At 49.6% G+C, this 23335-nt stretch overlaps 1 long non-coding RNA gene across 1 annotated transcript; it reads left to right on the top strand.

Moving 5' to 3' along the window:
* The first annotated feature begins 17335 nt into the window (after positions 1-17335).
* LOC128484599 (uncharacterized) lies at positions 17336-19552 on the top strand. The gene is made up of 3 exons (XR_008351175.1): positions 17336-17395; positions 19050-19277; positions 19402-19552. It is a non-coding gene; the product is annotated as an uncharacterized LOC128484599 (long non-coding RNA).
* Positions 19553-23335: the final 3783 nt, after the last annotated feature.

The raw sequence follows: 23335 nt of genomic DNA, 5'->3' as shown, positions 1-23335 counted from the left end.
CAACACCTTAACCACACCTCCAAGTCAGAGATACTGAAAGGCGCCTCTCTCTGTAGCCTTTTGGTTTAGGTCTTAGTTTAGGTTTAGGTGATTCGTGAGGTTCTTGGTTCAATTCCTTAAGGCTTATTTTTGACGTGGATCACCACGTAGACCAAAATTTAAGCCATCTTGTCTCGGCCCCGAAAAGCCACCATTCTTTAGTTGATTTAATGTGTTTGTTTGGAAGTCAGGCCAGCTAAAGGACTGTAAATAACTAAAGGATTGTTTTTCTCAGTACTCCCCAAGTCTAGTCTCTGTAGCCTAATGGGTAAGGTGTTGGACTTGTTGTCTTGAGGTTCTGAGTTCGATTCCACTAGGATCTAACTGTGTCCGTTGCGTTTTTTTTTGTTTTTAATGACGCACATAGACCAAAACATAAGCCATCTTGTGTTCAGTCTCTCCCATATGGCTATGTAGCGTAATGGTTAAGGAGCTAAGCTAGAGTGCTTAAGGTTGTGGGTTCAATACCCTTGCGGTCTATCTTGAATTCTCTTTCGGCTCTCCTCTACATTCTGCTGTTTTTGTTGGTTGGTGAGGGAGAAAAAAGCTATTATTAGCAACCAGGTAGACCAAAACACAAGCCACCCAGTTCATGCATTTAAATTGAATGATTTAGTCAAAGGGATTTGGGTCACTCTGTTAGCATTAGCCATTTTCCCCACATTTGGATATTTTTATCATCATTCACAGGCCATACAAAATCAGCTTAAAAATTAACCCTGCATTGTATAATTATCCCACCATACATCCCCACATTGTGACTGGCTGAACCTGGTCAAGTGACTCCACCAGCCAACCAGGCATTGGGATTGAGACCCAGGGGGGGATTTAAGCATCACTTGCAGCCCTTGGTTCTTTTGTTGTTCATTTTCTTTGAGAAATCCAGGTGCTGTGGTTGCAGTAGGATGTGTCCAGGCCAGGGCTTATCTTTGTACAGTATTTCCCCTGTCTCTGTTTTTATATTGCCATTGGCCCTATTCTTTTGTGTTTTAGTTTTTTTTTCCCCGCCTCAGGATAACCATTGCCTATCTCATAGCCTCCTGATTGGTGGGTGGTGTCACCTGACCAGGGCCGACCAATCAGGGAGAGGGGAACCTGTGCCGGCTGCTGATTGGTTGCTGGAGTCAGCTGACTAGGCTCAGCCAATCAGGGGCTGCCCCTCAGCCCTAGCCTCCTGATTGGTGGGTGTTGTCACCTGACCAGGGCTGACCAATCAGGGAGAGGGGAACCTGTGCCGGCTGCTGATTGGTTGCTGGAGTCAGCTGACTAGGCTCAGCCAATCAGGGGCTGCCCCTCAGCCCTAGCCTCCTGATTGGTAGGTGTTGTCACCTGACCAGGGCCGACCAATCAGGGAGAGGGGAACCTGTGCCGGCTGCTGATTGGTTGCTGGAGTCAGCTGACTAGGCGCAGCCAATCATGGCCTGTCCCTCAGCCCTAGCCTCCTGATTGGTGGGTGGTGCCACCTGACCAGGGCCGACCAATCAGGGAGAGGGGAACCTGTGCCGGCTGCTGATTGGTTGCTGGAGTCAGCTGACTAGGCTCAGCCAATCAGGGGCTGCCCCTCAGCCCTAGCCTCCTGATTGGTGGGTGGTGCCACCTGACCAGGGCCGACCAATCAGGGAGAGGGGAACCTGTGCCGGCTGCTGATTGGTTGCTGGAGTCAGCTGACTAGGCTCAGCCAATCAGGGGCTGCCCCTCAGCCCTAGCCTCCTGATTGGTGGGTGGTGTCACCTGACCGGGGCCGACCAATCAGGGAGAGGGGAACCTGTGCCGGCTGCTGATTGGTTGCTGGAGTCAGCTGACTAGGCTCAGCCAATCAGGGGCTGCCCCTCAGCCCTAGCCTCCTGATTGGTGGGTGGTGTCACCTGACCGGGGCCGACCAATCAGGGAGAGGGGAACCTGTGCCGGCTGCTGATTGGTTGCTGGAGTCAGCTGACTAGGCTCAGCCAATCAGGGGCTGCCCCTCAGCCCTAGCCTCCTGATTGGTGGGTGGTGTCACCTGACCGGGGCCGACCAATCAGGGAGAGGGGAACCTGTGCCGGCTGCTGATTGGTTGCTGGAGTCAGCTGACTAGGCTCAGCCAATCAGGGGCTGCCCCTCAGCCCTAGCCTCCTGATTGGTGGGTGGTGTCACCTGACCGGGGCCGACCAATCAGGGAGAGGGGAACCTGTGCCGGCTGCTGATTGGTTGCTGGAGTCAGCTGACTAGGCTCAGCCAATCAGGGGCTGCCCCTCAGCCCTAGCCTCCTGATTGGTGGGTGGTGTCACCTGACCGGGGCCGACCAATCAGGGAGAGGGGAACCTGTGCCGGCTGCTGATTGGTTGCTGGAGTCAGCTGACTAGGCTCAGCCAATCAGGGGCTGCCCCTCAGCCCTAGCCTCCTGATTGGTGGGTGGTGTCACCTGACCGGGGCCGACCAATCAGGGAGAGGGGAACCTGTGCCGGCTGCTGATTGGTTGCTGGAGTCAGCTGACTAGGCTCAGCCAATCAGGGGCTGCCCCTCAGCCCTAGCCTCCTGATTGGTGGGTGGTGTCACCTGACCGGGGCCGACCAATCAGGGAGAGGGGAACCTGTGCCGGCTGCTGATTGGTTGCTGGAGTCAGCTGACTAGGCTCAGCCAATCAGGGGCTGCCCCTCAGCCCTAGCCTCCTGATTGGTGGGTGGTGTCACCTGACCGGGGCCGACCAATCAGGGAGAGGGGAACCTGTGCCGGCTGCTGATTGGTTGCTGGAGTCAGCTGACTAGGCTCAGCCAATCAGGGGCTGCCCCTCAGCCCTAGCCTCCTGATTGGTGGGTGGTGTCACCTGACCGGGGCCGACCAATCAGGGAGAGGGGAACCGGTGCCGGCTGCTGATTGGTTGCTGGAGTCAGCTGACTAGGCTCAGCCAATCAGGGGCTGCCCCTCAGCCCTAGCCTCCTGATTGGTGGGTGGTGTCACCTGACCGGGGCCGACCAATCAGGGAGAGGGGAACCGGTGCCGGCTGCTGATTGGTTGCTGGAGTCAGCTGACTAGGCTCAGCCAATCAGGGGCTGCCCCTCAGCCCTAGCCTCCTGATTGGTGGGTGGTGTCACCTGACCGGGGCCGACCAATCAGGGAGAGGGGAACCGGTGCCGGCTGCTGATTGGTTGCTGGAGTCAGCTGACTAGGCTCAGCCAATCAGGGGCTGCCCCTCAGCCCTAGCCTCCTGATTGGTGGGTGGTGTCACCTGACCGGGGCCGACCAATCAGGGAGAGGGGAACCTGTGCCGGCTGCTGATTGGTTGCTGGAGTCAGCTGACTAGGCTCAGCCAATTAGGGGCTGCCCCTCAGCCCTAGCCTCCTGATTGGTGGGTGGTGTCACCTGACCGGGGCCGACCAATCAGGGAGAGGGGAACCTGTGCCGGCTGCTGATTGGTTGCTGGAGTCAGCTGACTAGGCTCAGCCAATCAGGGGCTGCCCCTCAGCCCTAGCCTCCTGATTGGTGGGTGGTGTCACCTGACCGGGGCCGACCAATCAGGGAGAGGGGAACCTGTGCCGGCTGCTGATTGGTTGCTGGAGTCAGCTGACTAGGCTCAGCCAATCAGGGGCTGCCCCTCAGCCCTAGCCTCCTGATTGGTGGGTGGTGTCACCTGACCTGGGCCCACCAATCAGGGAGAGGGGAACCGGTGCCGGCTGCTGATTGGTTGCTGGAGTCAGCCAATCAGGGGCTGCCCCTCAGCCCTAGCCTCCTGATTGGTGCATTATGTCACAACGAGAGGTATCATATTTGATTATTATTTATTAATTATTATTAATTATTAAATTGTTAAAGGAATCATTAATAACGAGACTTTCTTTTTTTTTGCCGCTTGAATTTATGCGCACCAAGGTAACCGCAGCACTTTTCGCCGACATTACTGGCGCGGGAACAAGGCGGCAGCGGCCGGATTTGAACTCACGAGCAGCGGAATGGAAGGCCAACACCTTAACCACAGCTCCAAATCAGAGATACTGAAAGGCGCCTCTCTCTGTAGCCTTTTGGTTTAGGTCTTAGTTTAGGTTTAGGTGATTCGTGAGGTTCTTGGTTCAATTCCTTAAGGCTTATTTTTGACGTGGATCACCACGTAGACCAAAATTTAAGCCATCTTGTCTCGGCCCCGAAAAGCCACCATTCTTTAGTTGATTTAATGTGTTTGTTTGGAAGTCAGGCCAGCTAAAGGACTGTAAATAACTAAAGGATTGTTTTTCTCAGCACTCCCCAAGTCCAGTCTCTGTAGCCTAATGGGTAAGGTGTTGGACTTGTTGTCTTGAGGTTCTGAGTTCGATTCCACTAGGATCTAACTGTGTCCGTTGTGTTTTTTTTTTGTTTTTAATGACGCACATAGACCAAAACATAAGCCATCTTGTGTTCAGTCTCTCCCATATGGCTATGTAGCGTAATGGTTAAGGAGCTAAGCTAGAGTGCTTAAGGTTGTGGGTTCGATTCCCTTGCGGTATATCTTGAATTCTCTTTCGGCTCTCCTCTACATTCTGCTGTTTTTGTTGGTTGGTGAGGGAGAAAAAAGCTATTATTAGCAACCAGGTAGACCAAAACACAAGCCACCCAGTTCATGCATTTAAATTGAATGATTTAGTCAAAGGGATTTGGGTCACTCTGTTAGCATTAGCCATTTTCCCCACATTTGGATATTTTTATCATCATTCACAGGCCATACAAAATCAGCTTAAAAATTACCCCTGCATTGTATATTTATCCCACCATACATCCCCACATTGTGATTGGCTGAACCTGGTCAAGTGACTCCACCAGCCAACCAGGCATTGGGATTGAGACCCGGGGGGGATTTAAGCATCACTTGCAGCCCTTGGTTCTTTTGTTGTTCATTTTCTTTGAGAAATCCAGGTGCTGTGGTTGCAGTAGGATGTGTCCAGGCCAGGGCTTATCTTTGTACAGTATTTCCCCTGTCTCTGTTTTTATATTGCCATTGGCCCTATTCTTTTGTGTTTTAGTTTTTTTTTCCCCGCCTCCACCTTTGCTGTTACTGAAGGCACAAGGTGTCTCAGACCCTATCGTCTCAAATAATACTATTGTCTTTTCCTTCACTTATCATGAGTAGTTCTTCTTCTTTCCATAGCTTTAACGTGTCCTGTTCAATCCCTTTTGTGTTGTGTCCTAACCATTTCTCCTTTTTTGAAACAATCATCCCTCCTGTGATTTGTTAAATGAATTTCAGGTATTTTCTCCAAGCTTATGCATATTGAGATTCCCTAGTCTTTCCTGATCCTGAGCCTGCATTATTATTATCTACAATGGTAAGTTGAACATTTCCTTTCACTGTAACTCATCTAGTGCTCATAGTTTCCTCAGAGAATGGTGTTGCTTCTTTACATGTAGAGATATATATATATATAGTTTATTGGTTTTGAATTGCCTTTTCAGCGTTTCTCTTTTTTGTTTTCTTTACTTTACTTTTCTTTTCGCCATTGTCTTTTCCTTTGTTTTTCATTGCCATTGCCTATCTCATAGCCTCCTGATTGGTGGGTGGTGTCACCTGACCAGGGCCGACCAATCAGGGAGAGGGGAACCTGTGCCGGCTGCTGATTGGTTGCTGGAGTCAGCTGACTAGGCTCAGCCAATCAGGGGCTGCCCCTCAGCCCTAGCCTCCTGATTGGTGGGTGTTGTCACCTGACCAGGGCTGACCAATCAGGGAGAGGGGAACCTGTGCCGGCTGCTGATTGGTTGCTGGAGTCAGCTGACTAGGCTCAGCCAATCAGGGGCTGCCCCTCAGCCCTAGCCTCCTGATTGGTAGGTGTTGTCACCTGACCAGGGCCGACCAATCAGGGAGAGGGGAACCTGTGCCGGCTGCTGATTGGTTGCTGGAGTCAGCTGACTAGGCGCAGCCAATCATGGCCTGCCCCTCAGCCCTAGCCTCCTGATTGGTGGGTGGTGCCACCTGACCAGGGCCGACCAATCAGGGAGAGGGGAACCTGTGCCGGCTGCTGATTGGTTGCTGGAGTCAGCTGACTAGGCTCAGCCAATCAGGGGCTGCCCCTCAGCCCTAGCCTCCTGATTGGTGGGTGGTCCCACCTGACCAGGGCCGACCAATCAGGGAGAGGGGAACCTGTGCCGGCTGCTGATTGGTTGCTGGAGTCAGCTGACTAGGCTCAGCCAATCAGGGGCTGCCCCTCAGCCCTAGCCTCCTGATTGGTGGGCATTGTCACCTGACCAGGGCCGACCAATCAGGGAGAGGGGAACCTGTGCCGGCTGCTGATTGGTTGCTGGAGTCAGCTGACTAGGCTCAGCCAATCAGGGGCTGCCCCTCAGCCCCAGCCTCCTGATTGGTGGGCATTGTCACCTGACCAGGGCCGACCAATCAGGGAGAGGGGAACCTGTGCCGGCTGCTGATTGGTTGCTGGAGTCAGCTGACTAGGCTCAGCCAATCAGGGGCTGCCCCTCAGCCCTAGCCTCCTGATTGGTGGGTGGTGTCACCTGACCAGGGCCGACCAATCAGGGAGAGGGGAACCTGTGCCGGCTGCTGATTGGTTGCTGGAGTCAGCTGACTAGGCTCAGCCAATCAGGGGCTGCCCCTCAGCCCTAGCCTCCTGATTGGTGGGTGGTGTCACCTGACCGGGGCCGACCAATCAGGGAGAGGGGAACCTGTGCCGGCTGCTGATTGGTTGCTGGAGTCAGCTGACTAGGCTCAGCCAATCAGGGGCTGCCCCTCAGCCCTAGCCTCCTGATTGGTGGGTGGTGTCACCTGACCGGGGCCGACCAATCAGGGAGAGGGGAACCTGTGCCGGCTGCTGATTGGTTGCTGGAGTCAGCTGACTAGGCTCAGCCAATCAGGGGCTGCCCCTCAGCCCTAGCCTCCTGATTGGTGGGTGGTGTCACCTGACCGGGGCCGACCAATCAGGGAGAGGGGAACCTGTGCCGGCTGCTGATTGGTTGCTGGAGTCAGCTGACTAGGCTCAGCCAATCAGGGGCTGCCCCTCAGCCCTAGCCTCCTGATTGGTGGGCATTGTCACCTGACCAGGGCCGACCAATCAGGGAGAGGGGAACCTGTGTCGGCTGCTGATTGGTTGCTGGAGTCAGCTGACTAGGCTCAGCCAATCAGGGGCTGCCCCTCAGCCCTAGCCTCCTGATTGGTGGGTGGTGTCACCTGACCAGGGCCGACCAATCAGGGAGAAGGGAACCTGTGCCGGCTGCTGATTGGTTGCTGGAGTCAGCTGACTAGGCTCAGCCAATCAGGGGCTGCCCCTCAGCCCTAGCCTCCTGATTGGTGGGTGGTGTCACCTGACCAGGGCCGACCAATCAGGGAGAGGGGAACCTGTGCCGGCTGCTGATTGGTTGCTGGAGTCAGCTGACTAGGCTCAGCCAATCAGGGGCTGCCCCTCAGCCCTAGCCTCCTGATTGGTGGGTGGTGTCACCTGACCGGGGCCGACCAATCAGGGAGAGGGGAACCTGTGCCGGCTGCTGATTGGTTGCTGGAGTCAGCTGACTAGGCTCAGCCAATCAGGGGCTGCCCCTCAGCCCTAGCCTCCTGATTGGTGGGTGGTGTCACCTGACCAGGGCCGACCAATCAGGGAGAAGGGAACCTGTGCCGGCTGCTGATTGGTTGCTGGAGTCAGCTGACTAGGCTCAGCCAATCAGGGGCTGCCCCTCAGCCCTAGCCTCCTGATTGGTGGGTGGTGTCACCTGACCGGGGCCGACCAATCAGGGAGAGGGGAACCTGTGCCGGCTGCTGATTGGTTGCTGGAGTCAGCTGACTAGGCTCAGCCAATCAGGGGCTGCCCCTCAGCCCTAGCCTCCTGATTGGTGGGCATTGTCACCTGACCAGGGCCGACCAATCAGGGAGAGGGGAACCTGTGCCGGCTGCTGATTGGTTGCTGGAGTCAGCTGACTAGGCTCAGCCAATCAGGGGCTGCCCCTCAGCCCTAGCCTCCTGATTGGTGGGTGGTGTCACCTGACCAGGGCCGACCAATCAGGGAGAAGGGAACCTGTGCCGGCTGCTGATTGGTTGCTGGAGTCAGCTGACTAGGCTCAGCCAATCAGGGGCTGCCCCTCAGCCCTAGCCTCCTGATTGGTGGGTGGTGTCACCTGACCAGGGCCGACCAATCAGGGAGAGGGGAACCTGTGGCGGCTGCTGATTGGTTGCTGGAGTCAGCTGACTAGGCTCAGCCAATCAGGGGCTGCCCCTCAGCCCTAGCCTCCTGATTGGTGGGTGGTGTCACCTGACCGGGGCCGACCAATCAGGGAGGGCCGACCAATCAGGGAGAGGGGAACCTGTGGCGGCTGCTGATTGGTTGCTGGAGTCAGCTGACTAGGCTCAGCCAATCAGGGGCTGCCCCTCAGCCCTAGCCTCCTGATTGGTGGGTGGTGTCACCTGACCAGGGCCGACCAATCAGGGAGAGGGGAGCCTGTGCCGGCTGCTGATTGGTTGCTGGAGTCAGCTGACTAGGCTCAGCCAATCAGGGGCTGCCCCTCAGCCCTAGCCTCCTGATTGGTGGGTGGTGTCACCTGACCAGGGCCGACCAATCAGGGAGAGGGGAACCTGTGCCGGCTGCTGATTGGTTGCTGGAGTCAGCTGACTAGGCTCACTGTAACTCATCTAGTGCTCATAGTTTCCTCAGAGAATGGTGTTGCTTCTTTACATGTAGAGATATATATATATATAGTTTATTGGTTTTGAATTGCCTTTTCAGCGTTTCTCTTTTTTGTTTTCTTTACTTTACTTTTCTTTTCGCCATTGTCTTTTCCTTTGTTTTTCATTGCCATTGCCTATCTCATAGCCTCCTGATTGGTGGGTGGTGTCACCTGACCAGGGCCGACCAATCAGGGAGAGGGGAACCTGTGCCGGCTGCTGATTGGTTGCTGGAGTCAGCTGACTAGGCTCAGCCACCTGACCGGGGCCGACCAATCAGGGAGGGCTCACTGTAACTCATCTAGTGCTCATAGTTTCCTCAGAGAATGGTGTTGCTTCTTTACATGTAGAGATATATATATATATAGTTTATTGGTTTTGAATTGCCTTTTCAGCGTTTCTCTTTTTTGTTTTCTTTACTTTACTTTTCTTTTCGCCATTGTCTTTTCCTTTGTTTTTCATTGCCATTGCCTATCTCATAGCCTCCTGATTGGTGGGTGGTGTCACCTGACCAGGGCCGACCAATCAGGGAGAGGGGAACCTGTGCCGGCTGCTGATTGGTTGCTGGAGTCAGCTGACTAGGCTCAGCCACCTGACCGGGGCCGACCAATCAGGGAGGGCCGACCAATCAGGGAGAGGGGAACCTGTGCCGGCTGCTGATTGGTTGCTGGAGTCAGCTGACTAGGCTCAGCCAATCAGGGGCTGCCCCTCAGCCCTAGCCTCCTGATTGGTGGGTGGTCCCACCTGACCAGGGCCGACCAATCAGGGAGAGGGGAACCTGTGCCGGCTGCTGATTGGTTGCTGGAGTCAGCTGACTAGGCTCAGCCAATCAGGGGCTGCCCCTCAGCCCTAGCCTCCTGATTGGTGGGCATTGTCACCTGACCAGGGCCGACCAATCAGGGAGAGGGGAACCTGTGCCGGCTGCTGATTGGTTGCTGGAGTCAGCTGACTAGGCTCAGCCAATCAGGGGCTGCCCCTCAGCCCCAGCCTCCTGATTGGTGGGCATTGTCACCTGACCAGGGCCGACCAATCAGGGAGAGGGGAACCTGTGCCGGCTGCTGATTGGTTGCTGGAGTCAGCTGACTAGGCTCAGCCAATCAGGGGCTGCCCCTCAGCCCTAGCCTCCTGATTGGTGGGTGGTGTCACCTGACCAGGGCCGACCAATCAGGGAGAGGGGAACCTGTGCCGGCTGCTGATTGGTTGCTGGAGTCAGCTGACTAGGCTCAGCCAATCAGGGGCTGCCCCTCAGCCCTAGCCTCCTGATTGGTGGGTGGTGTCACCTGACCGGGGCCGACCAATCAGGGAGAGGGGAACCTGTGCCGGCTGCTGATTGGTTGCTGGAGTCAGCTGACTAGGCTCAGCCAATCAGGGGCTGCCCCTCAGCCCTAGCCTCCTGATTGGTGGGTGGTGTCACCTGACCGGGGCCGACCAATCAGGGAGAGGGGAACCTGTGCCGGCTGCTGATTGGTTGCTGGAGTCAGCTGACTAGGCTCAGCCAATCAGGGGCTGCCCCTCAGCCCTAGCCTCCTGATTGGTGGGTGGTGTCACCTGACCGGGGCCGACCAATCAGGGAGAGGGGAACCTGTGCCGGCTGCTGATTGGTTGCTGGAGTCAGCTGACTAGGCTCAGCCAATCAGGGGCTGCCCCTCAGCCCTAGCCTCCTGATTGGTGGGCATTGTCACCTGACCAGGGCCGACCAATCAGGGAGAGGGGAACCTGTGTCGGCTGCTGATTGGTTGCTGGAGTCAGCTGACTAGGCTCAGCCAATCAGGGGCTGCCCCTCAGCCCTAGCCTCCTGATTGGTGGGTGGTGTCACCTGACCAGGGCCGACCAATCAGGGAGAAGGGAACCTGTGCCGGCTGCTGATTGGTTGCTGGAGTCAGCTGACTAGGCTCAGCCAATCAGGGGCTGCCCCTCAGCCCTAGCCTCCTGATTGGTGGGTGGTGTCACCTGACCAGGGCCGACCAATCAGGGAGAGGGGAACCTGTGCCGGCTGCTGATTGGTTGCTGGAGTCAGCTGACTAGGCTCAGCCAATCAGGGGCTGCCCCTCAGCCCTAGCCTCCTGATTGGTGGGTGGTGTCACCTGACCGGGGCCGACCAATCAGGGAGAGGGGAACCTGTGCCGGCTGCTGATTGGTTGCTGGAGTCAGCTGACTAGGCTCAGCCAATCAGGGGCTGCCCCTCAGCCCTAGCCTCCTGATTGGTGGGTGGTGTCACCTGACCAGGGCCGACCAATCAGGGAGAAGGGAACCTGTGCCGGCTGCTGATTGGTTGCTGGAGTCAGCTGACTAGGCTCAGCCAATCAGGGGCTGCCCCTCAGCCCTAGCCTCCTGATTGGTGGGTGGTGTCACCTGACCGGGGCCGACCAATCAGGGAGAGGGGAACCTGTGCCGGCTGCTGATTGGTTGCTGGAGTCAGCTGACTAGGCTCAGCCAATCAGGGGCTGCCCCTCAGCCCTAGCCTCCTGATTGGTGGGCATTGTCACCTGACCAGGGCCGACCAATCAGGGAGAGGGGAACCTGTGCCGGCTGCTGATTGGTTGCTGGAGTCAGCTGACTAGGCTCAGCCAATCAGGGGCTGCCCCTCAGCCCTAGCCTCCTGATTGGTGGGTGGTGTCACCTGACCAGGGCCGACCAATCAGGGAGAAGGGAACCTGTGCCGGCTGCTGATTGGTTGCTGGAGTCAGCTGACTAGGCTCAGCCAATCAGGGGCTGCCCCTCAGCCCTAGCCTCCTGATTGGTGGGTGGTGTCACCTGACCAGGGCCGACCAATCAGGGAGAGGGGAACCTGTGGCGGCTGCTGATTGGTTGCTGGAGTCAGCTGACTAGGCTCAGCCAATCAGGGGCTGCCCCTCAGCCCTAGCCTCCTGATTGGTGGGTGGTGTCACCTGACCGGGGCCGACCAATCAGGGAGGGCCGACCAATCAGGGAGAGGGGAACCTGTGGCGGCTGCTGATTGGTTGCTGGAGTCAGCTGACTAGGCTCAGCCAATCAGGGGCTGCCCCTCAGCCCTAGCCTCCTGATTGGTGGGTGGTGTCACCTGACCAGGGCCGACCAATCAGGGAGAGGGGAGCCTGTGCCGGCTGCTGATTGGTTGCTGGAGTCAGCTGACTAGGCTCAGCCAATCAGGGGCTGCCCCTCAGCCCTAGCCTCCTGATTGGTGGGTGGTGTCACCTGACCAGGGCCGACCAATCAGGGAGAGGGGAACCTGTGCCGGCTGCTGATTGGTTGCTGGAGTCAGCTGACTAGGCTCAGCCAATCAGGGGCTGCCCCTCAGCCCTAGCCTCCTGATTGGTGGGTGGTGTCACCTGACCGGGGTCGACCAATCAGGGAGAGGGGAACCTGTGCCGGCTGCTGATTGGTTGCTGGAGTCAGCTGACTAGGCTCAGCCAATCAGGGGCTGCCCCTCAGCCCTAGCCTCCTGATTGGTGGGCATTGTCACCTGACCGGGGCCGACCAATCAGGGAGAGGGGAACCTGTGCCGGCTGCTGATTGGTTGCTGGAGTCAGCTGACTAGGCTCAGCCAATCAGGGGCTGCCCCTCAGCCCTAGCCTCCTGATTGGTGGGTGGTGTCACCTGACCGGGGCCGACCAATCAGGGAGAGGGGAACCGGTGCCGGCTGCTGATTGGTTGCTGGAGTCAGCCAATCAGGGGCTGCCCCTCAGCCCTAGCCTCCTGATTGGTGCATTATGTCACAACGAGAGGTATCATATTTGATTATTATTTATTAATTATTATTAATTATTAAATTCTTAAAGGAATCATTAATAACAAGACTTTCTTTTTTTTGCCGCTTGAATTTATGCGCACCAAGGTAACCGCAGCACTTTTCGCCGACATTACTGGCGCGGGAACAAGGCGGCAGCAGCCGGATTTGAACTCACGAGCAGCGGGATGGAAGGCCAACACCTTAACCACAGCTCCAAGTCAGAGATACTGAAAGGCGCCTCTCTCTGTAGCCTTTTGGTTTAGGTCTTAGTTTAGGTTTAGGTGATTCGTGAGGTTCTTGGTTCAATTCCTTAAGGCTTATTTTTGACGTGGATCACCACGTAGACCAAAATTTAAGCCATCTTGTCTCGGCCCCGAAAAGCCACCATTCTTTAGTTGATTTAATGTGTTTGTTTGGAAGTCAGGCCAGCTAAAGGACTGTAAATAACTAAAGGATTGTTTTTCTCAGCAGCTCCCCAAGTCCAGTCTCTGTAGCCTAATGGGTAAGGCGTTGGACTTGTTGTCTTGAGGTTCTGAGTTCGATTCCCCTAGGATCTAACTGTGTCCGTTGTGTTTTTTTTTGTTTTTAATGACGCACATAGACCAAAACATAAGCCATCTTGTGTTCAGTCTCTCCCATATGGCTATGTAGCGTAATGGTTAAGGAGCTAAGCTAGAGTGCTTAAGGTTGTGGGTTCGATTCCCTTGCGGTCTATCTTGAATTCTCTTTCGGCTCTCCTCTACATTCTGCTGTTTTTGTTGGTTGGTGAGGGAGAAAAAAGCTATTATTAGCAACCAGGTAGACCAAAACACAAGCCACCCAGTTCATGCATTTAAATTGAATGATTTAGTCAAAGGGATTTGGGTCACTCTGTTAGCATTAGCCATTTTCCCCACATTTGGATATTTTTATCATCATTCACAGGCCATACAAAATCAGCTTAAAAATTACCCCTGCATTGTATATTTATCCCACCATACATCCCCACATTGTGATTGGCTGAACCTGGTCAAGTGACTCCACCAGCCAACCAGGCATTGGGATTGAGACCCAGGGGGGGATTTAAGCATCACTTGCAGCCCTTGGTTCTTTTGTTGTTCATTTTCTTTGAGAAATCCAGGTGCTGTGGTTGCAGTAGGATGTGTCCAGGCCAGGGCTTATCTTTGTACAGTATTTCCCCTGTCTCTGTTTTTATATTGCCATTGGCCCTATTCTTTTGTGTTTTAGTTTTTTTTTCCCCGACTCCACCTTTGCTGTTACTGAAGGCACAAGGTGTCTCAGACCCTATCGTCTCAAATAATACTAATGTCTTTTCCTTCACTTATCATGAGTAGTTCTTCTTCTTTCCATAGCTTTAACGTGTCCTGTTCAATCCCTTTTGTGTTGTGTCTTTGAAGCTAACATTCCCTCACTTTATTAGTCTCTACCGCTTCTGCTGGGAGGCTGTTCCATTTCTCTACCACTCTCGGAGTAAAGCTTCTTTACATTACATTTGAGCCTCTAACTCACTAGTTTCAGATTATGACCTTGTTTAACCATTTCTCCTTTTTTGAAACAATCATCCCTCCTGTGATTTGTTAAATGAATTTCAGGTATTTTCTCCAAGCTTATGCATATTGAGATTCCCTAGTCTTTCCTGATCCTGAGCCTGCATTATTATTATCTACAATGGTAAGTTGACCATTTCCTTTCACTGTAACTCATCTAGTGCTCATAGTTTCCTCAGAGAATGGTGTTGCTTCTTTACATGTAGAGATATATATAGTTTATTGGTTTTGAATTGCCTTTTCAGCATTTCTCTTTTTAGTTTTCTTTACTTTACTTTTCTTTTCGCCATTGTCTTTTCCTTTGTTTTTCATTGCCATTGCCTATCTCATTGTTTTTCTTCTATTACCCATATTCTGTGGTTTGCAGTTCACTTTTTACCTTTTTTTTGGCTTATAACTTTTTGTTGTTGAGGTTTTTGTTGTTGTTGTTAGAATATTGTTGCATCAGCATGAGTTAATATTCATTGTACATATTCCAGATAATGAAACATGTCACATAAGTTATACAATGTAATCAAAGTGCAGATTTGAAACATAGGAAAATCCAAAATGCCCGTAAGTGCCATGTTAGATCAAATTTGAACCATTGTATGGTTTATACACTTGGTCATCCTCTCCATCTGATAAATATGTGAGTGTCACCAACACTTCCCCAATAGTAGGTGGATCAGTCTGTTTCAGTTTCTTGCAATGATTACTTTATTACTTTAACAGATAAAAGTAGGAACCCCAGGAACCTGTGATATTTAATTTTTATATGCTGAGGGATGGCCACCAAAATGTGCAATTGTGGTGAAGAACCTTCTTGGTAACCGCTGAATAATTGACACATCTAAAGACTTTTGCTAAATGAATAAAACTCTACCCCAAATGTTTGGAGAATATTGCATGTTAAGCTCTGACACCCCCACTTCCTGATAAACCACAAACATTTGGGGAACAAGAAATCTTTAAAACACACACACACATAAAAAAAAACACAAAAATTATAACAGAAATGAAACCATGTGAATATGGTGCTTGTGTTGACCAAGGAGAGCATGGGTACATATAATAATTAACAATGTTGCAATTGTGAATAACACATTTATATCATTTTATCCAACTTTTCTTGTAATTTTTGAAATTAGGCAAAGATTCCCATATGGAACAGATCTACCAATTTGTCTATGCCTCGTTTAGCATTTTAATGTTTTATTATTATTATTAACTTCCCCTCTCTCAGTACTGTATGTCCCATTCTGCTCTCCCCTGCTTGCTTCTATTAAATTGAGAAGTCTCCCTCAACAGTTTGTTTCCACTCTGCTTTTAGTTCCCTGGCCGAATGTTCTTTCTCCCAATCGTTTTGCTTTCCCCCTTGTCCCAGTACATTTATTTATATAGTGCCAGCAGATTCCATGGAGCTGTGCTATTTTCTGCCATGCCATGATCATTTCTGGCTGTGAGTGCACCGTCTTCATCTCACATGCCTTTACCAGGGGATTTCCATTGGAGATTTCCACTATCCCTTTTTCCCTTCTGTCTGTGTCCATCCTCATTCTCTCCATGTCTGTTCTGGTCAGTCACATGGATCCTGTATATGATTTTTCTTTCTGAAAAGTTGTACAGCCTCTCAATCAGAAGCGTTAGAGTTTAGTAGGGTAATGGAAGATAAACATTGCCGGGAAATCGTATAGCTCCCCTGAAACAAAGACACGGACACAGGCTAGATGGGCCCTATCGTTCAATTATTTGTGTGTGTGTGTATTATTATTATTTTTTATATTCCTTTGGTATGTAGTTGTCACTGCAGATTGTAGGAAGTGCTAGCGCCTGTACCTTTAGAGGGAGGCTATAGAAAATGCTAATTTGGTTTGTGAACCAGCTTGGTGAAGCCTTCTGCTTTCCCTCCTCCAGTGTGAGGATTTGTGGACTGTTGTACAAAAGCAAACGTAGGGGTTTAATTTGAGTGAAATCGCAGCTCTGGGCAAGATAGTCCTGGCTATTTGTGGATTGTTGCTATAACAGACCACCTCAATATCAGAATATCCTTGACGTTGCTATACATTCTAATTGCCAAATTATTAATACGTTTCTGCTGCGTAAAGAGCTTGGCTGACCCTGTATAATGCATAGCTAAGTCAATGAGATGTCACTGCAAAATCCCTGACCTTTTAATTATGCACTATACAGGAGCAGCTCAGCCCTTCTAGCAAGAGGAACCTGTAAGTAGGGGCCGTATGGACGCTCCCGTCAACCCTCCTTCCAGGGAATACTCTCCAATTAAGGAAGCGATTGCTGGAGACTTTCTCCCGCCTGATGAGCGAAGACAGGCTTATCCTAGTCAAGCAGCAGCTGCCCCTCAGCCCTAGCCTCCTGATTGGTGGGTGGTGTCACCTGACCAGGGCCGACCAATCAGGGAGAGGGGAGCCTGTGCCGGCTGCTGATTGGTTGCTGGAGTCAGCTGACTAGGTTCAGCCAATCAGGGGCTGCCCCTCAGCCCTAGCCTCCTGATTGGTGGGTGGTGTCACCTGACCAGGGCCGACCAATCAGGGAGAGGGGAACCTGTGCCGGCTGCTGATTGGTTGCTGGAGTCAGCCAATCAGGGGCTGCCCCTCAGCCCTAGCCTCCTGATTGGTGGGTGGTGTCACCTGACCAGGGCCGACCAATCAGGGAGAGGGGAACCTGGGCCGGCTGCTGATTGGTTGCTGGAGTCAGCTGACTAGGCTCAGCCAATCAGGAGCTGCACCTCAGCCCTAGATTGGTGCATGATGTCACAACGAGAGGTATCATATTTTATTATCGTTTATTAATTATTATGAATTATGAAATTGTTAAAAGAATCATTAATAATGATTTTGCCGTTTGAATTTACGTGCACCAAGGTAATCGCAACACTTTACGCCCGACATTACTGGTGCGGGAACAGGGCGGCAGCGGCCAGTTTTGAGCTCACAAGCAGCGGGATGGAAGGCCAACACCTTAACCACAGCTCCAAGACAGAGATACTGGACGGCACCTCTCTCTGTAGCCTTTTGGTTTAGGTGTTAGCGTGATTTTAGTTTAGGTTTAGGTGATCACCAAGTGAGGTTCTTGGTTCAATTCCCTAAGGCTTATTTTTGACGTGGATCACCACGTAGACCAAAATTTAAGCCATCTTGTCTCGGCCCCTAAAAGCCACCATTCTTTAGTTGATTTAACAGTAAAAGACCAAAATATTAAAGCTTCTCCTTTAGTGTATCTTCTTTCCAAAGTTATCCCCAAAATGTTTCCATACTGTTGCCACATACAGCCGGACACCTTTCTTACATCCTCTTTAGCGCAGTTCCCCTGTCTTTTTTTCCCCACCTGATTCTGTCCCCTTTTTTAATTCTTCATCCTCTCCCTTTTTTTTTTCTTTTTTTTTTAGTCGATGGGTACCAATAACTCAGGTGTGAAATGTTAGATACAAAGTATTTGACAGACCCTGGCAATGATAAGAAGATCTGACATTCTAGGACATGCCGTGAGCCCTTGCAGCTGGTAAGACCAACATGAACTTGCGATCAGAGGCAAGATGGTCCGTAGCTGTGCAAGCATTTGCAAAAGCACCATTATGTGTGGCCACAGAGTGTGGAACCAGCCTTTGAGTGATCCTTTCAACGAGTGAGTATTAACATGTAGGATTATTTTTATTGATTAAGTACCAACACCGTCTGCGCAGCACTCTCTCCATGTCGCCCTTCTGTCCCTTCCTCCCATCAAACAGTTCTACTTCTCATAGTCCCTCCTCTTGTTCCCTTGATACAACTGCGTCTTTGCCTCCCTGTTTCATTCCCCTTTTGTATGCTTCTCTCTTTGCTTAATTCCGTAAGTGTTGCGCCCCCCCCAAAATAATTCCGTCATCTGCTTCAGTCCTCTAATACCTCCCCGCCTAGAAGTTTTAAGGAAAACACTCCCTTTTGCCACTTGTTTCACCAATCATTACTTTTACCGACCCATACTGACCGCCCCTTGCCCATTCTCCCCTCCTTATTTAACATAGCATTGCCAATTTAGTAACACCCCCCCCCATCCTTTCTTTCTTCCCTTAACGGTCTGATCTCAGTGGCAATGTTACAGCAAAATGCACTACCAGCCTCAAATTGTCAGGTCCCTTACCCTTGTTGTTAAAAACTTTAATTCCATAAGAACCATTCGGCTCATCTAGTCGGCCCATGTAAAGATTCTGACCTTAATCCTAGTCCTTGATCTCGTTTTAGAGTGGGGGAAGGCTTTGTGCCTGGCCCGTGCATGTTTAAACTCCCCCACTGTTTAAGCCTCTGCCAGTTTAGCTGCCCGGGTGTTACATTGATTTCCATCCTCTGATTAAAAATAAAAACTTTCTTTTATTACATCTAAACCTCTGACTCCTTTCTTTTAGATTACTTCTTATTCGCACATTTCTCCTCCTTTGAAAAACCAAAAAAACCCATCCCGTACTTTAAATCCTTTGAAGTATTTCAATCTTTCTGTCACACCTTCTCTCTCTCTTATAAGGTATATGTATTTAGTCTTTGTAGTAAATTGTTTCCAGCAAACCATTCACCATGGATAAGCCGCCTCCGCTTTTGAATCATCACAGCTAGTTGCCTGGTGACCTTGAAAACACCTTACAAAGGGTGCCTCATTTTTGCTTACCTTTGCAGCCCCCCCACCCCACTGTGACACAGTACTACTTAGCTGCCATGCCAGAGTGTAGAGATCACCCCATCTATTATTCTCCCTTTGGCCTTTAAGCCAACAGAGACATGCCCAACTTTTTTAGTTTACTAGAACGTCACTGGTGTGGGAACAAGCCACTTGAACTTATGGGCCTTAACCACTACTCCAAATCAGTGGTACAGGTTACCCATTTGAAAACACGTAGAAACCCTGGCATGTATCAACTCTCTTTCTCTATAAAGTTCTTTATAATCGAAAATTATACAATCTTAAAAATGTCTTATGGAGTGTTCCGTAGTGCAGGTGTAATAGCCAGTTCATGCATTAAAAGGGATTTGGGTCACACTGCCAGCATCAGCCAATGAAACCATGCACCCCTCATACTTTGGAGTCAGACCTTCAGGGTGGTTGGGGGTTATTCAAATCTTACTGGAATGTGGCTTCCCTTTTGTGCTAACCTTTATTTCTTTTTCCTCTTTCGCGATCAATGCAGGACGAGCTGCTACGTCGATTTGGATAAACTGTTGTGCCCTGGAGAACCTGCTCAAAATCCTTTGGCAACGCACAGATTGATGAGAAGCTGGATGAGAAAATCATCTATGAAGCGCATTACGCTTGTCAGCAAAGCATGTTATAAGTTGGTCCTCCTCAGTCTACGTACCATGAGTAAAAATGTTACAAATGCTAAAATGTTAGATTTGATTTCCAGGGAGCAAGGATAGTGAACAGGTTGGAAAGAGAAGATAGAGGCAGTACCCGTTCTTGTTGTTGGTAGCAAAGTGGTGTTTTTCTGCTCCAAGTTGATGGCCACAAAACACCCCCACGTCCGAGGGCTCAGCTAACAGCACAGACCTGTGGGATAAAACAAGCAGTGTGTCCTGCATCAATTGTCTATTTTGTCACACTAACAGCTCGGTGAAGTTTGCTATCCCAGTTTGGAGTTAACGGAAGTATGGAAAATGCTACACCCAATCACAAATGGAGTTTTGCTGAGCCAAGAGACGTGGCACATTAAGGAACTTCACATTTTTTTATCTTTTATGGAAATAAAATGAATTATTTAAGTGTGTGTGTGTATTATTATTATTTTTTATATTCCTTTGGTATGTAGTTGTCACTGCAGATTGTAGGAAGTGCTAGCGCCTGTACCTTTAGAGGGAGGATATAGAAAATGCTAATTTGGTTAGTGAACCAGCTTGGTGAAGCCTTCTGCTTTCCCTCCTCCAGTGTGAGGATTTGTAGACTGTTGTACAAAAGCAAACATAGGGGTTTATTTTGAGTGAAATTGCAGCTCTGGGCAAGATAGTCCTGGCTATTTGTGGATTGTTGCTATAACAGACCACCTCAATATCAGAATATCCTTGACTTTGCTATACATTCTAATTGCCAAATTATTAATACGTTCTGCTGCGTAAAGAGCTTGGCTGACCCTGTATAATGCATAGCTAAGTCAATGAGATGTCACTGCAAAATCCCTGACCTTTTAATTATGCACTATACAGGAGCAGCTCAGCCCTTCTAGCAAGAGGAACCTGTAAGTAGGGGCCGTATGGACTCTCCTGTCAACCCTCCTTCCAGGGAATACTCTCCAATTAAGGAAGTGACTGCTGGAGATTTTCTCCCGCCTGATGAGCCAAGACAGGCTTATCCTAGTCAAGCAGCAGCTGCCCCTCAGCCCTAGCCTCCTGATTGATGGGTGGTGTCACCTGACCAGGGCTGACCAATCAGAGAGAGGTGAACCTGGGCCGGCTGCTGATTGGTTGCTGGAGTCAGCTGACTAGGCTCAGCCAATCAGGGGCTACCCCTCAGGCCTAGCCTCCTGATTGGTGGGTGGTGTCACCTCACCAGGGCTGACCAATCAGAGAGAGGTGAACTTGGGCCGGCTGTTGATTGGTTGCTGGAGTCAGTTGACTAGGCTCAGCCAATCAGGTGCTGCCCCTCAGCCCTAGCCTCTTGATTGGTGGGTGGTGTCACCTGGCCAGGGCTGACCAATCAGAGAGAGGTGAACTTGGGCTGGCTGTTGATTGGTTGCTGGAGTCAGCTGACTAGGCTCAGCCAATCAGGTGCTGCCCCTCAGCCCTAGCCTCCTGATTGGTGGGTGGTGTCACCTGACCAGGGCTGACCAATCAAAGAGAGGGGAACCTTGGCCAGCTGCTGATTGGTTGCTGGAGTCAGCTGACTAGGCTCAGCCAATCGGGGCTGCCCCTCAGCCCTAGCCTCCTGATTGATGGGTGGTGTCACCTGACCAGGGCTGACCAATCAGAGAGAAGGGAACCTTGGCAGGATGCTGATTGGTTGCTGGAGTCAGCTGACTAGGCTCAGCCAATCAGGGGCTGCCCGTCAGCCCTTTACGCAGCACTTAACCCCTTCAATTCCAGTGGTTTTTAGTACCTCAAGTCCTAGAGCAATTTTGCCATTTTTGCGCTATGTCGGTTCAGCGATTATTGTCTTTTTCTGTGAATAATGTACCTATGTAAACTATGTATTGTTTTTTCAAGGAGAGATACAGATTTCTTTTGATAGCATAGTTGGATGATTAGCTGGAAATCAGAATGAGAAATTTAGGAAAAACTAGAGAAAATTAGAAAAAAACACTTAATTTTTTTAAAAAATTTCCCTCTGAATCCTCACAAAATTAGGTAAAGTGATGGAAAATCCCCCCCAAGTTTATCAGTTCAGTTGTCCTGATTTCAGAAATACCTTATTTATATAGATTTTCAATACTTTCCCGGCACCAGGGAACATACTATACGGTGTACATTTTTTGTATAATTTTTATGCCTATGGCTTAACGGGTTTGGGGGTTGTGAACGGGGGCAGGAGGGTTATAATGGGTAGATGTTATTCTAGGGCAATGGGATGTAAGGTTTTTTTTATTTTTTTATTATTATGATCTTTTTTATATATTTTTTACATTTTTTATTTATTTTTTTATTTAATTTTTTGTATTTTTTTTATTTTAAAAAATGGTTAGAGGTCCTCTTAGGGACCTCCTGAACATGCTAATAATGCCTGTGATGTCACAATGACATCACTTAGCTCACTTTATTTTTTTGTATTATTTATATTATTATTTGAATGATTTTTTAATTTTTTAAATGAATAACTTTCTTTTTTTTCTTTTTTTTCTGTTTCAGGACGGGAGGGAGGTGAGAGACATGGTTTCTTTCCAGACCTTTTACCTGCTTAATTGATGAAGAAATGACAAAGGAATAGCCCACACTTGTCCATGAAACTGCGCTTTAAGCCCATATTCGTTGAATTTATTTTGCTAAACAGACTTGTGTCAGTGGTCAAATATTTCCAGACCTAAATGTATATCTAACATGGCTATATGTATTATTATTCATTGGCCCAAATTTTTAACCTAAAAAACATTTCCAGTCATGAGTACCACAAAGAATTACCAGCACTGCTTGCCCCTTTGAAAACATTATTATCCCACGCCAGAGACAGAGAAATCCCTTTAAAGGGCAAAGAGAGAGAACCATGGAGACATCCAGGTATACCTTTCCTCTAACTTCTCACCTTTAAAGCACCACCTCCCACCTGTTTTTCTTTTTTTTAATTGTACCCCATTTACCACATCAATACCTATATCTTAGGGTTCAAAACAGGTCATTGCATTATATACTCTTGGATTACAAAAGATGAAATAAAAAGTACTGATATTTTTTTTGTGCTATGTATAGCAAAAAGAGAAGAGATGACATGTTATGAGATTTTCCTCTGTCCACTGAGTTTCATACAATAGCTATTTCATATATATATCCCAAGGCTCATAATTATCCACTTGTATGGCTACCTGTAAGTACATGGATTCTGTGTTGAGTAAAATGCAGCAAATAGCTATGATTTAAGAAACGATATTCTAGAACAGAGAGAATCAGTCCAACCTGCCTGTCAAGACTATTGTTCTGTGAAGATTCCAGTTTGCACATGGTGACAGATCTGTTAAAGTTACATAGTTACGTAAAGATCTGTAACAACTTTTTGATCTGAATAACACTTTGTGCAAAGTTTAAAAATGTTAAATAATATATTTAATATACAACACACCAATAGTAAAGGTCGATTAAATGTTTGATTAAAAATGAAAACAGACCCTCAATTCAAATTTTTTATTTAAAAAATTTCACAATGTGAACCACCTCCCGTTGAATGGATGTGTAATTAAACTGCATATTGCATCATAATAAAAATTAACTAAATCAATGTATTCAAAGAAAACAAATTATGTTATGTATTTTTTGTCTTGACTTTTCAAAGAACAAACAAGGGAAGGAGACAGGCAAAGCATAGACGCAATGCAAAGCATATTGGGCAAACAGCCATTGTTCCTCATATGATGTTGTGATATGACATTCAAGTCGCATTTCCCACAGGTCTTCCCCTCTATCCCACAAAGTGTGTAAGTTGACAGTCTGCATCCCACAAAAAAGAGTCATATCATAAAGACTGTGTCATCAGGGGAAACCAGATTAATGCACTAGCTAAACTGCCAACTTTGAATAATATTTTATAAACTGATTTTAAACGTGGTGTACTTAACATTCCCATGAATCCAAGCCTATAAATTATAGGAGTCAGAAATGACCTGGCTTGACCACCATCATAGTAAGGAACATTCAGGTCCTGTTTGGCCAAGGGTCTTCTGTATTCATATTGGAACCAGGAGGAGGAGATGTGGATCCTGGGGCAGTACCAGTGTTGGGAGGGTGAAGTTAGGGCTATAAAATGTGGTACCAGACAGGGAGGGGGAAAGGAAGAGTCAACTAT

Source organism: Spea bombifrons, chromosome 3 (assembly GCF_027358695.1).
Source record: "Spea bombifrons isolate aSpeBom1 chromosome 3, aSpeBom1.2.pri, whole genome shotgun sequence".
NCBI lineage: Eukaryota > Metazoa > Chordata > Amphibia > Anura > Pelobatidae > Spea > Spea bombifrons.
Note: the sequence above shows the minus strand (reverse complement) of the source record. Positions and strands in the feature narration are given on the sequence as shown.